Source organism: Gouania willdenowi, chromosome 7 (assembly GCF_900634775.1).
Source record: "Gouania willdenowi chromosome 7, fGouWil2.1, whole genome shotgun sequence".
In the NCBI taxonomy this organism is placed as follows: domain Eukaryota; kingdom Metazoa; phylum Chordata; class Actinopteri; order Blenniiformes; family Gobiesocidae; genus Gouania; species Gouania willdenowi.
Window position 1 is genome coordinate 23,245,376 of NC_041050.1, and position 9,446 is coordinate 23,254,821.

The following is a 9,446-nucleotide window of genomic DNA, read 5'->3' on the forward strand; positions in this document are numbered from 1 at the left end:
GTTCAAACACTGCTTAATGTAGGATTTTATTAATATGCGCGTTACCCCAATAACAAATAGAAATCACTAGACTGATATGCTGCCTTGTTATGTAGCAAGTGATGCTAATGCTACACTACTTTAGTTAAACAAAGTAAAAAGAATGTGTGACTAAAATAACTTGTCAGGGTTTTTGTTTGATGTTAATTGTGCTAGGAACCAGTTTGATGGTAAATGGTAAATGGACTTGATTTTATATAGCGCTTTATCACCACACTGAAGCAGTCACAAAGCGCTTTACATATCAGCTCATTCACCCAATCACTCTCACATTCACACACAAGTGGGACAGGACTGCCATGCAAGGCGCTGGTCAACCACTGGGAGCAACTTTGGGTTCAGTGTCTTGCCCAAGGACACTTCGACACATAGTCAGGTACTGGGATCGAACCCCCAACCTCTCGATCAGAAGACGACCCACTACCACCTGAGCCACGGTCACCGGTTGATGGTTGATGAAGTGCTTACATACAATAAAAAAAAGAAAAGATAACTACATTGTCCTAAATGATATTTTATTCCATTTTTCCATTTAGGGCGATGATTTTAAGTAGGTGATTTGGTTTGTTTTATTGGTAAATAACTTTAAAATAGTCTAAATGATTTGAATGAAAAAAAACGTGATCGTGATTTCACAAAGAAAAAATCGTGATATGATATTTTTCCCATATCGCCCAACCCTAATTAAACCGCAGTGTTTGTTTTAGCTGTTAGATAGTTGGAGAGGGATGAGCTCACATTCTAGGAGGCATGTTAGGTGACGTCACCTGCCAACGTGGGCAAAATCCAACTCGACCATTTAGAGCTGACTTTTGACAAAATGTGGAATAACAAGAGAGGGAGGAAACAGAACTTTTTCAACTTTGGCCCTCTGAATGAGGCTAAAGGGGTGTATATCACTGTAGCAAAACCATTATAAAGAGATTTTTTTCATCATACCTCCCCTTTAATGCACTTAAGTTTTTTTTTGGAATGCATGTTTTGTTTTATTTAAAGGGCTAATATAAATGAAAAACTTTGTTGTGCTTTTTTTGAAAAGCAAAGGCTACTGGAATCTTAAAAAAATGTCATAATTTTCTATAAAAAGTTACTTTCTTTAAAAAACATGTCTAAAAAATTATTCTGATTCTGATTTTAAAAAAAATAGTAAAAAACTTAACAACCGCATTCGATATTCGGTAATCAGCCAAACGTTTATATTTTATTCAGCTTCAGCCACAAATTTTCATTTTGGCGCATCCCTAATATATACCGTACACACAGGAGAGAAAGAAGGAAGACAATGGTGCAAGAAAGGACATTGCACAATAAAAACAGAATATATATATTATGTACACTAAAATAGCTGACTGTCAGTGGATTGGCTGCCAATGTTCTGATTATATAGTCTGACAGCTGCAGGCGGGAAGGACAAAATATGCAAAATACATATAAATATAGATAAACAAGGTAAAAAAAAAAAAAAAGAAAAAAGAAAGAGAAAGCTCAGATGTGAGCTGGAGCTGCTGAAACAGGCTGTCACTCGTGCGCGCCCACCGAAAAAAATAAGATGTTATATATATTTAACATTATTTTGATAACAACAACAAAAGGGGGGAAAAGGAAATATATGTATTTGTTTGTTAATAATACAGTTGTTGGTTCAATTTGATTTTTGTTAAAAATAAATAAATTAAAAAAACAGTTGTATTGATGATTTACCACTATTTGTGTAACATTGAGCCTTTTGATCAGCTCTTTGCTCATTCTGTGATTAATGGTGATTATTTTGGTTTGATTAACTCAAACCTGAATGTTAAGGTACATCATGAAACACTACAGTGTTATTCAGTTGTACTACAGTACTATAAACATGGAATACCACAGTATGCATTAGTGTTTTTTTATGGAAGTGTCTATTTATATGGAAACTTATCAATAGACCTTTTCTACATAAGCGTAATGTGCCTCTATTTTCACCGTGTCAGGATGGCCGAGTGGACTCTAAGGCACCTGACTCAAGAATTCTTCCTTCTGCTGCCATGGGTTTGATTCTCACTTTTGTCATATATATTTTTTTCATTTTAACATATTCAACTTGGCAAATTCCACTTTTAGAAATACAAAAAAAAAATTAACATTTTAGGATATTTCCTGGGTTAGAGTAAGGGTTTGGGATAGAGTTAGGGCTAAAAAGAAAAGGGTTAGTGGTGTGGCTAAAAATAACAATGAGCCAACATAAAACTGGCAGAAATCTAAGTCACGTGGTGCACCTATCACATCACTTAAACTGGCCAAAAGACTTGCAGTCTATTCATACGTTTCCGTCACGGGTTTTTTTTAATTGCAATTATGATGAATAAAAATTAGCCAAATTCTAAAGTACTTTCACTTCAGTAATATTTGGACTAAGCTACTTTTACTTGCATTGGAGTAATTATGGACAAGGAATAGCTGAAATCGCGTGGTGGGCGGGGCTTAAATTATTCTTATGATTAATGTTAGCGACCTCTGGTTTAGGAGGAGCTGAAGAAAACTGAGGAAGTGAGAGCAATTGTTTCAGACACTGAAGATAAAAGCCGTAAAACTTTTTTTAAAAGTCTGAAAACGACATTTTAGTGATGTTACCTCAAGTAAAAGGATAAAACACTTTAAAACACTTTCAGCCACGTTCGTAGAATGACTACACACAGAGTGAGCCAGTGATGGACGCGCGCGCACACACACACGCGCGCACACACGCACACACACAAACACACACACACACACACAATGAGACAAAGGAAAACACTCACCGCTGTGTACGTAGGAGTTAGTGCAGAGAGAGTGAAGAGTGTCCGTGGTTTCGCGCTGCTGAATCTCCCATCACCCTCGGAGCTGTGGATGGGTTCACGCGCACTGAAGAGGAGGAAGTCCGCACAAGGATGTGAGAAGAGGAAGAGGCAGAGCTAGCGCGAGCAGTAGCAGCTTCTCATCCCCACTGACACTGACAGACTCACTGTCCGTTGTTCCGTGTTCAGAACACGTTCATGTGGTGAGGAAAAGCACGCGGAAAAATATGAGAACTTCATGCGTTGCCAGATACAGAAGATGATTTCCTGCCAGGATTTACGAACTCTTAATGAGAGAGGGTGGGGCGGCAGCACATCCAATCTGGCAACCTTGTATGTAATTTGACAGCTGGACACTTGCGCTCACCACTGTGACGTTTAGGGATCATTCATCTGTTCCACAGCAGGAGGAGAGTTTATGAGAAGAGAAACTGGAAGATCATCATCTGTAATCCCTAATCCAGATTGGGATCACACGCACACGCACGCACGCACGCACACGTACGCACACACACACACACACACACACGCACACACACACACACACACACACACACACACACACACACACACACACACACACACACACACACACACTTCCTCATTTACCAGTTTAACCATTAAACAGGGCTAACAGGGACAACAGCTCTTTGATACAGACACATTCACTCAGGCAAAAGCATTGGACATTATACTGTCATATAAATGTGTAATCAATAAAGAACACCAATACCTTTATATCATCATGTCACTCTCAGAGCTAAGAGTAATCCTTAAAAACTGTTTTACTTTTAAACTTTGAGATACATTTAATCGTTTTTTTTTCCTTCTTTCTGTTAATCCCATTTTTTCACTGAAGTTAATTTTCTTAACAAAACACAGACATCTAGTCTCTCTCTCTCTCTCTCTCTCTCGCTCTCTCTCTCTCTCTCTCTCTCTCTCTCTCTCTCTCTTAAAAAGTTGCAGTGAAGGCAGTGACGTAGTCTACATCCATGCGTTGAAAGGCCTTTGTGCACTGACAGATGGCACCAAAGTGGGGAAAAACATTTTGTTACTTAATTCTTACTGTGATTCTCAACTTTCTTCAGAAGACAATTAGGGAAGACGGTAATTTAAGTTGAATTCACTGGCCCAGCCATATTTGGAGCTGCTGGGCTCCCTCTTCTGTCCTCCTCTCCTCCACAGACGCAGCGCTGACAGCTCAACTCTGTCGAGCTGATCGATGATCCTCTGCCTTTTCTTCCTACCTGGATGTCTGTGTCGGAGATTGGTGGCATTTGATGTTTTTGCTCCTCCTTCCTCTTTCAACAACTCCTCCGAATTCAGTGGCGGCTGGCCAACAGAGGGCACTAGGGTGCCGCCCCGCCACTCACCACGTTCGTTCGAGTAAGACATCAAAAAATAATGAAAATTAATAATGAATTCAAAATACTACAAAACAAATTTATATCTGTATTTAGATAAACAGAATAAATATTATATAGATAATGATGTTGAGTAAAGTTGTTTCATTCATCTGTGTCTGATTGGTAACGTGTTTCACTTTGGGACGCAACAATCTTTACCATTGTCACGGCAAATTTGCGGTTGCCCTCATTTGGAAACAGGATTTGTGCTCCGGTCATGATGGTTTTATAAAAAAGGATTTATTATCAACCAAATGAAAAAGTGTACAAAAAAAAAGCTTCCATCCAGTAGGAAGGGCATGCGGCCAGCAACTACCTGGAAAGTTCCACAGATTAAACTTTATACAGATAGATGAGAGGAAAAGGAGGGGGTCAGATGCCACCAACAGTGGAGACGTTGGAGCAATGATATCTGTCTTGATAATGTGTGTGCGTCAGTTGGTGTGTGTGTATGTGTGTGTGATGTGAATGTGAGTGAGTGAGTGAGTGTGTGTGTGTGTGTGTGTGTGTGTGTGTGTGTGTGTGTGTGTGTGTGTGTGTGTGTGTGTGTGTGTGTGTGTGCGTGCGTGCGTGCGTGCGTGTGTGTGTGTGTGTGTGTGTGTGTGTGTGTATCTGCATGTGAGTCCACATGTGAGTTTGAGTTTAGCTTTGGTCAGATGCAGTTTATTTTTGTGCGTAGGTGACAGAATGAGAGTCGGCCATCTAAACCCTGTGAAGGCATAAAACAATAATCACATCTTAGGCACTGCTACAGAGCTCTGTTTATCAGAGCTTTGGTATGAGACCTTCAGCAGAGACTGTTTGTTGCTGGCACTGTGAATACAGCACAATTTGTCTGTACTGCGGGTAATCTAATCTAACATGACTCAGCAAAGGAGCAATGTCTCTGTTCAAAAGTACAACGATATAACAGTCATTGTGTATAAACACATTTGATGGTATGATGATTAATATAATAATTGCCATAACACCATCCACTCTCGTTAAAAGTTCTACATGCGCAGTAATTCCTCTTCAATATGAGTCAAAAGACTCGTATTGAAGTGGGTGTCAGTGCCCAATTCTTTCACAGGCCTGATAGATTCAGATCCTTTCAACGCATTCTCGTAGACTATGTCACTTTCTTTACTCACAATCCTTACGACAGAGCTGCAGGGACGTGATATTTGAATGTAAACCGGCCTCACAATGTTTGTTAAATATTTTAGTAGTACACATCAATATGTGACTGTTTTGTGGTGTTTTTATTTGTTAATTAAAAAAACATAAAAACACAATACACAACATTGACAATGAAAAACCAAACAGAAGAAGAGATACAAACCAAAATAAATCAGAATTCACTCAAAACAAAAAAAAATCTGAAAAACTAAATTCAAATAAAAACAAATTAAATTTCAAAAAGTACAATAGTCCTTGACACACACTCACTCACTCCATTGTAGTTGTTCTTGCTTGTTTATTGGTTCTGTGGCAATATATTTGGTTAGTTTGAAAGCAGTTCTGTGACTGCAATTTACCTTACTTATTTCTTCAAAGCTACACAATCCCTGTATTTAGTGTATGTCTATTTTGTTTCAATTGTAGGTTTACGGTTAGGTTTAGTCTTAGTCACGTGACTTAAACTAGCCAATGACTGACCTTATCACGTGTACTAAACTGGCCAGTGAGGGGCGCTATGTACAGATAGAATGTTGGTATATTGATTTGGCACTGCCATAAAAAAAGAAATCAGGAAATCACATTGTATGATTTTTAAATAATGTATTTGTACTTTTTTTGCTGCACTTAAGTATTTGAACACCTGAGAAAATCAGTGTTAATAATTGGTACAGAAGGCTTTGTTTGCAATTACAGAGGTCAAATGTTTCCTGTAGTTCTTGACCAGAGTTGCACACACTGCAACAAGGATTTTGGCCTACTCCTCAATACATATCTTCTCCAGATCTGTCAGGTTTTGGGGCTGTCACTGAGCAACACTGAGTTTCAGCTCCCTCCAAAGATTTTCTATTGGATTTAGGGCTGGTGACTGGCTAGGCCACTGCAGAACCTTGATATGCTTCTTGTGGCGCCACTCCTTGGTTGTCCTGGCTGTGTGCTTCAGGTCATTGTCATGTTGGAAGACCCAACCACGGCCCATTTTCAATGTTCTGACTGAGGGAAGGAGGTTGTTGCTCAAAATCTCGCAATAGATGGCCCCATTCATTCTCTCCTTAATACAGTACAGTTGTCCTGTCCCCTTTGCAGAAAAGCACCCCCAAGCATGATATTTCCACTCCCATATTTAACAGAAGGAATGGTGTTCTTGGGGTACTCATCCTTCTTTTTTTTCTCCAAACACGGCGAGTGGAGTTTAGACCAAAAAGTTCTATTTTGGTCTCATCTGACCACATGACTTTCTCCCATGCCTCCTCTGGATCATCCAGATGGTTATTGGAAAACTTCAGACAGGCCTAGGCATGTGCTGATTTGAGCAGGGGAACCTTCCATGCCATGCATGATTTTAAACCATGACGGCGTAGTGTTCTACCGACAGTAATCATCAGTGATACACCACGAGGTGAGATCTTGCATGGAGCCCCAGTCTGAGGGAGACTGACAGTCATCTTTAGCCTCTTCCATTTTCTAACAATTCCTTCAATAGTTAATCTATTTTTACCAAGCTGCTTGGCAATTGCCCCGTAGCTCTTTCCAGCCTTGTGGAGGTCAACAATTTTGTCTCTGATGTCTTTTGAAAGCTCTTTGTTTTTGCCCATGGTAGTAGTTGGAGTCTGACTGACTGTGGGGTGGACAGGGGTCTTTAACAAGCTCAAACAAGTGCTACTAATTTAGAATAATAAGTGGAGTAGAGGTGGACTTTGAGAGCCAGAATTCTTGCTGATTGGCAGGTGTTCAAATACTTATGTGCAGCAATAAAATACAAATAAATTGATTTAAAATCATACAATGTGATTTCCTGATTATTTTTTTATTCTGTTTCTCACATTTCCGACCCCTCCATAATTTCTGAGTGGGAAAACTTGCAAAATTGCAGGGTGTTTAAATACTTATGTTAATTACTCTATATCTGTGTCAATTGTGTTTTTCAATGGGGTTTTCTAGGAAACACTGAAGAGGAGCTCTCCCATAATTATCAGATTTGATTTTAACATCAAAAGCCCGGTCTCAGTGTTGTTTTTGTTGTTTTATAGAAGGAAACCAATGTTTAGATGTTTGAGGTGTCACTAAAGCAAAAAAACATTAGCCTCAAAGTCACTGTTCTGCTAAACAGGTTTTTTTTTTCACAAAAAGCCTGTTTTCTCAGCTTTGTGTTCAGAAACTGGCGTTTTGTGTGAAACCTACCTATATTCAACGACTGATTACGGAAGAACGAAACAAGCTAGAAATAATCTTTTTTGCTGATTAAAGTAGAGAGTCTATTCTTTCAGAATCTGGTTTTAGATTTTACATAGTCATAGTACAAAATGTTCTTAAAAGATCAGTCAAAATGTTCAAAAATGGCTGACAGTGAGGGGGGTATCTGTTCTGAAAATGGCTGGCAGCCAATAAGTTAAAGTTGTAATTTTGAGAATAAAATTGAAATACAATGTTGAGATTAAAGCAGAAATTTTGAAAATGAACTCAAAATACAATATCGTGATAAAAGTTGAAGGTTTGCTAGTAAAGTTAAATCTACGGAAGCTGGCAAGGGCTAATTCACCATATGACAACAAACAGCAGATTGTGGCCATCTACAAAATGCCGTGTATCAATGAATGTGTTAAACTATACTTCAAAGTTGGGTTTAATAACAAAGAGATTATTCCTTTTTTGGCTGATAAACACGGTGTAATCTCTTTTAGGACTTTGAAGAAATATTGCCAAAAACCTAATCTGTTTAGAAGGAAAAACCAGTCAAATTTGGAGGAGGTGGCTCTGTGGTTATTGAGGAACTGTATGAAAACAGATTAGGGCCAGTTTTGATGGAGATTGTTGTTGTATGCGGTGAATTGGCCCTAGTCCGCTTCCGTAGATTTGACTTTATTAGCAAACTGTTGCATCTTGTATACAGTATAATTGAGAGGCCACAAGCAAAACTTGGTTCACTTTGTCTTTTACTTAACTCTTAAAACACTGTCACTTCTTCTGCAGTCTTCATGAACAAGGCATGGCTTTTTTTAACATATGTTGTTAGTTCACCCTCTGCTGGACTCCTATGTACTGCAATACCACATCCTCTCTCTCTTAAGTTGACAACATGTACTTTTCAAACGTACATGAATATACTGAACAATAAGCAAACTTTAACATGGGACAGTAGAACATTTTCTTTTTTTTCTCTTTTTTTTTTAAAAAAGTCTTTTAAGTCTCTGACTAGTAAGGTACGTCCTTTCAGTGAGATCCAGAGCGCATTGTTGCTCTAGTCCTGGAAAGATCTCACTCTAACAAAGTCCCGAAGATGCACAGGTGGGCGTCTCTCCTTCTGCTATCGTCACATCTCTGATGTAACTGATGCACCCGGTGAGCTGGGTTGAACCTGAGTGAGAGGAGCAGGTTGTGGTTCCCGTGGCTCATGTGACAGAGATTGCAGTGTTGTGTCCATCCTGCGACCCTCAGAACTCACTTCCACATCAGGCAGCATCTCCGGTAATGGATCCGGCTGGCTGTAAACAGTGTCTATCAATCTGGCTTAACTTGATCCACACGACGCTTCACGGTTTGACCACTTCTGTTGGTGACGGTGTACTACACTGGACCCGATGAGCTCACAACAGCAGCTGGGATCCACTTTGGAGCATAGGAGTAGTTTCTGATAAACACATTGGCCCTCATTTATCAACCGTTCCTACGCTCAGACCTGATGTAGGGGCTGCATGGGCTCGCGCTCGCAAGCCAGACTTGTCTAAATAGGAAGAATTGTCTTAATAAAATAGCAGGGATTTACGCTTTTAGGCTGTGGATGAGTAATATTTAATTTAAACCATAGTTTGCCGTTATTGAAAATTTAATTTAAAACCTCAGCCCGAGTCCGTTCCAATACGGAAACGCTGTTCCCTTCCTCCGTTATTCTCTTCCACAGAGCATGTAAAATGAGCTCCTTAAATTCCAGTTTTCACACAACTGAAAAGCACATCTTTGTTTTTCTTCACCTCAGCTGTGAGAATGCGATTTTCATCTCTAAAACGTTGATTTCCTTGTCAATGGTTGTTTG

General features: G+C 39.3%; 1 protein-coding gene across 1 annotated transcript in view; it reads right to left on the bottom strand.

The window, feature by feature from the left end:
* hck (HCK proto-oncogene, Src family tyrosine kinase) overlaps positions 1-3,070 on the bottom strand; it is a 112,197-nt gene extending 109,127 nt beyond the window's left edge. The window contains exon 1 of the mRNA XM_028452671.1: positions 2,814-3,070. The gene's annotated coding sequence lies outside the window, so the exon portion shown is untranslated. The remainder of the gene's footprint in view (positions 1-2,813) is intronic.
* Positions 3,071-9,446: the final 6,376 nt, after the last annotated feature.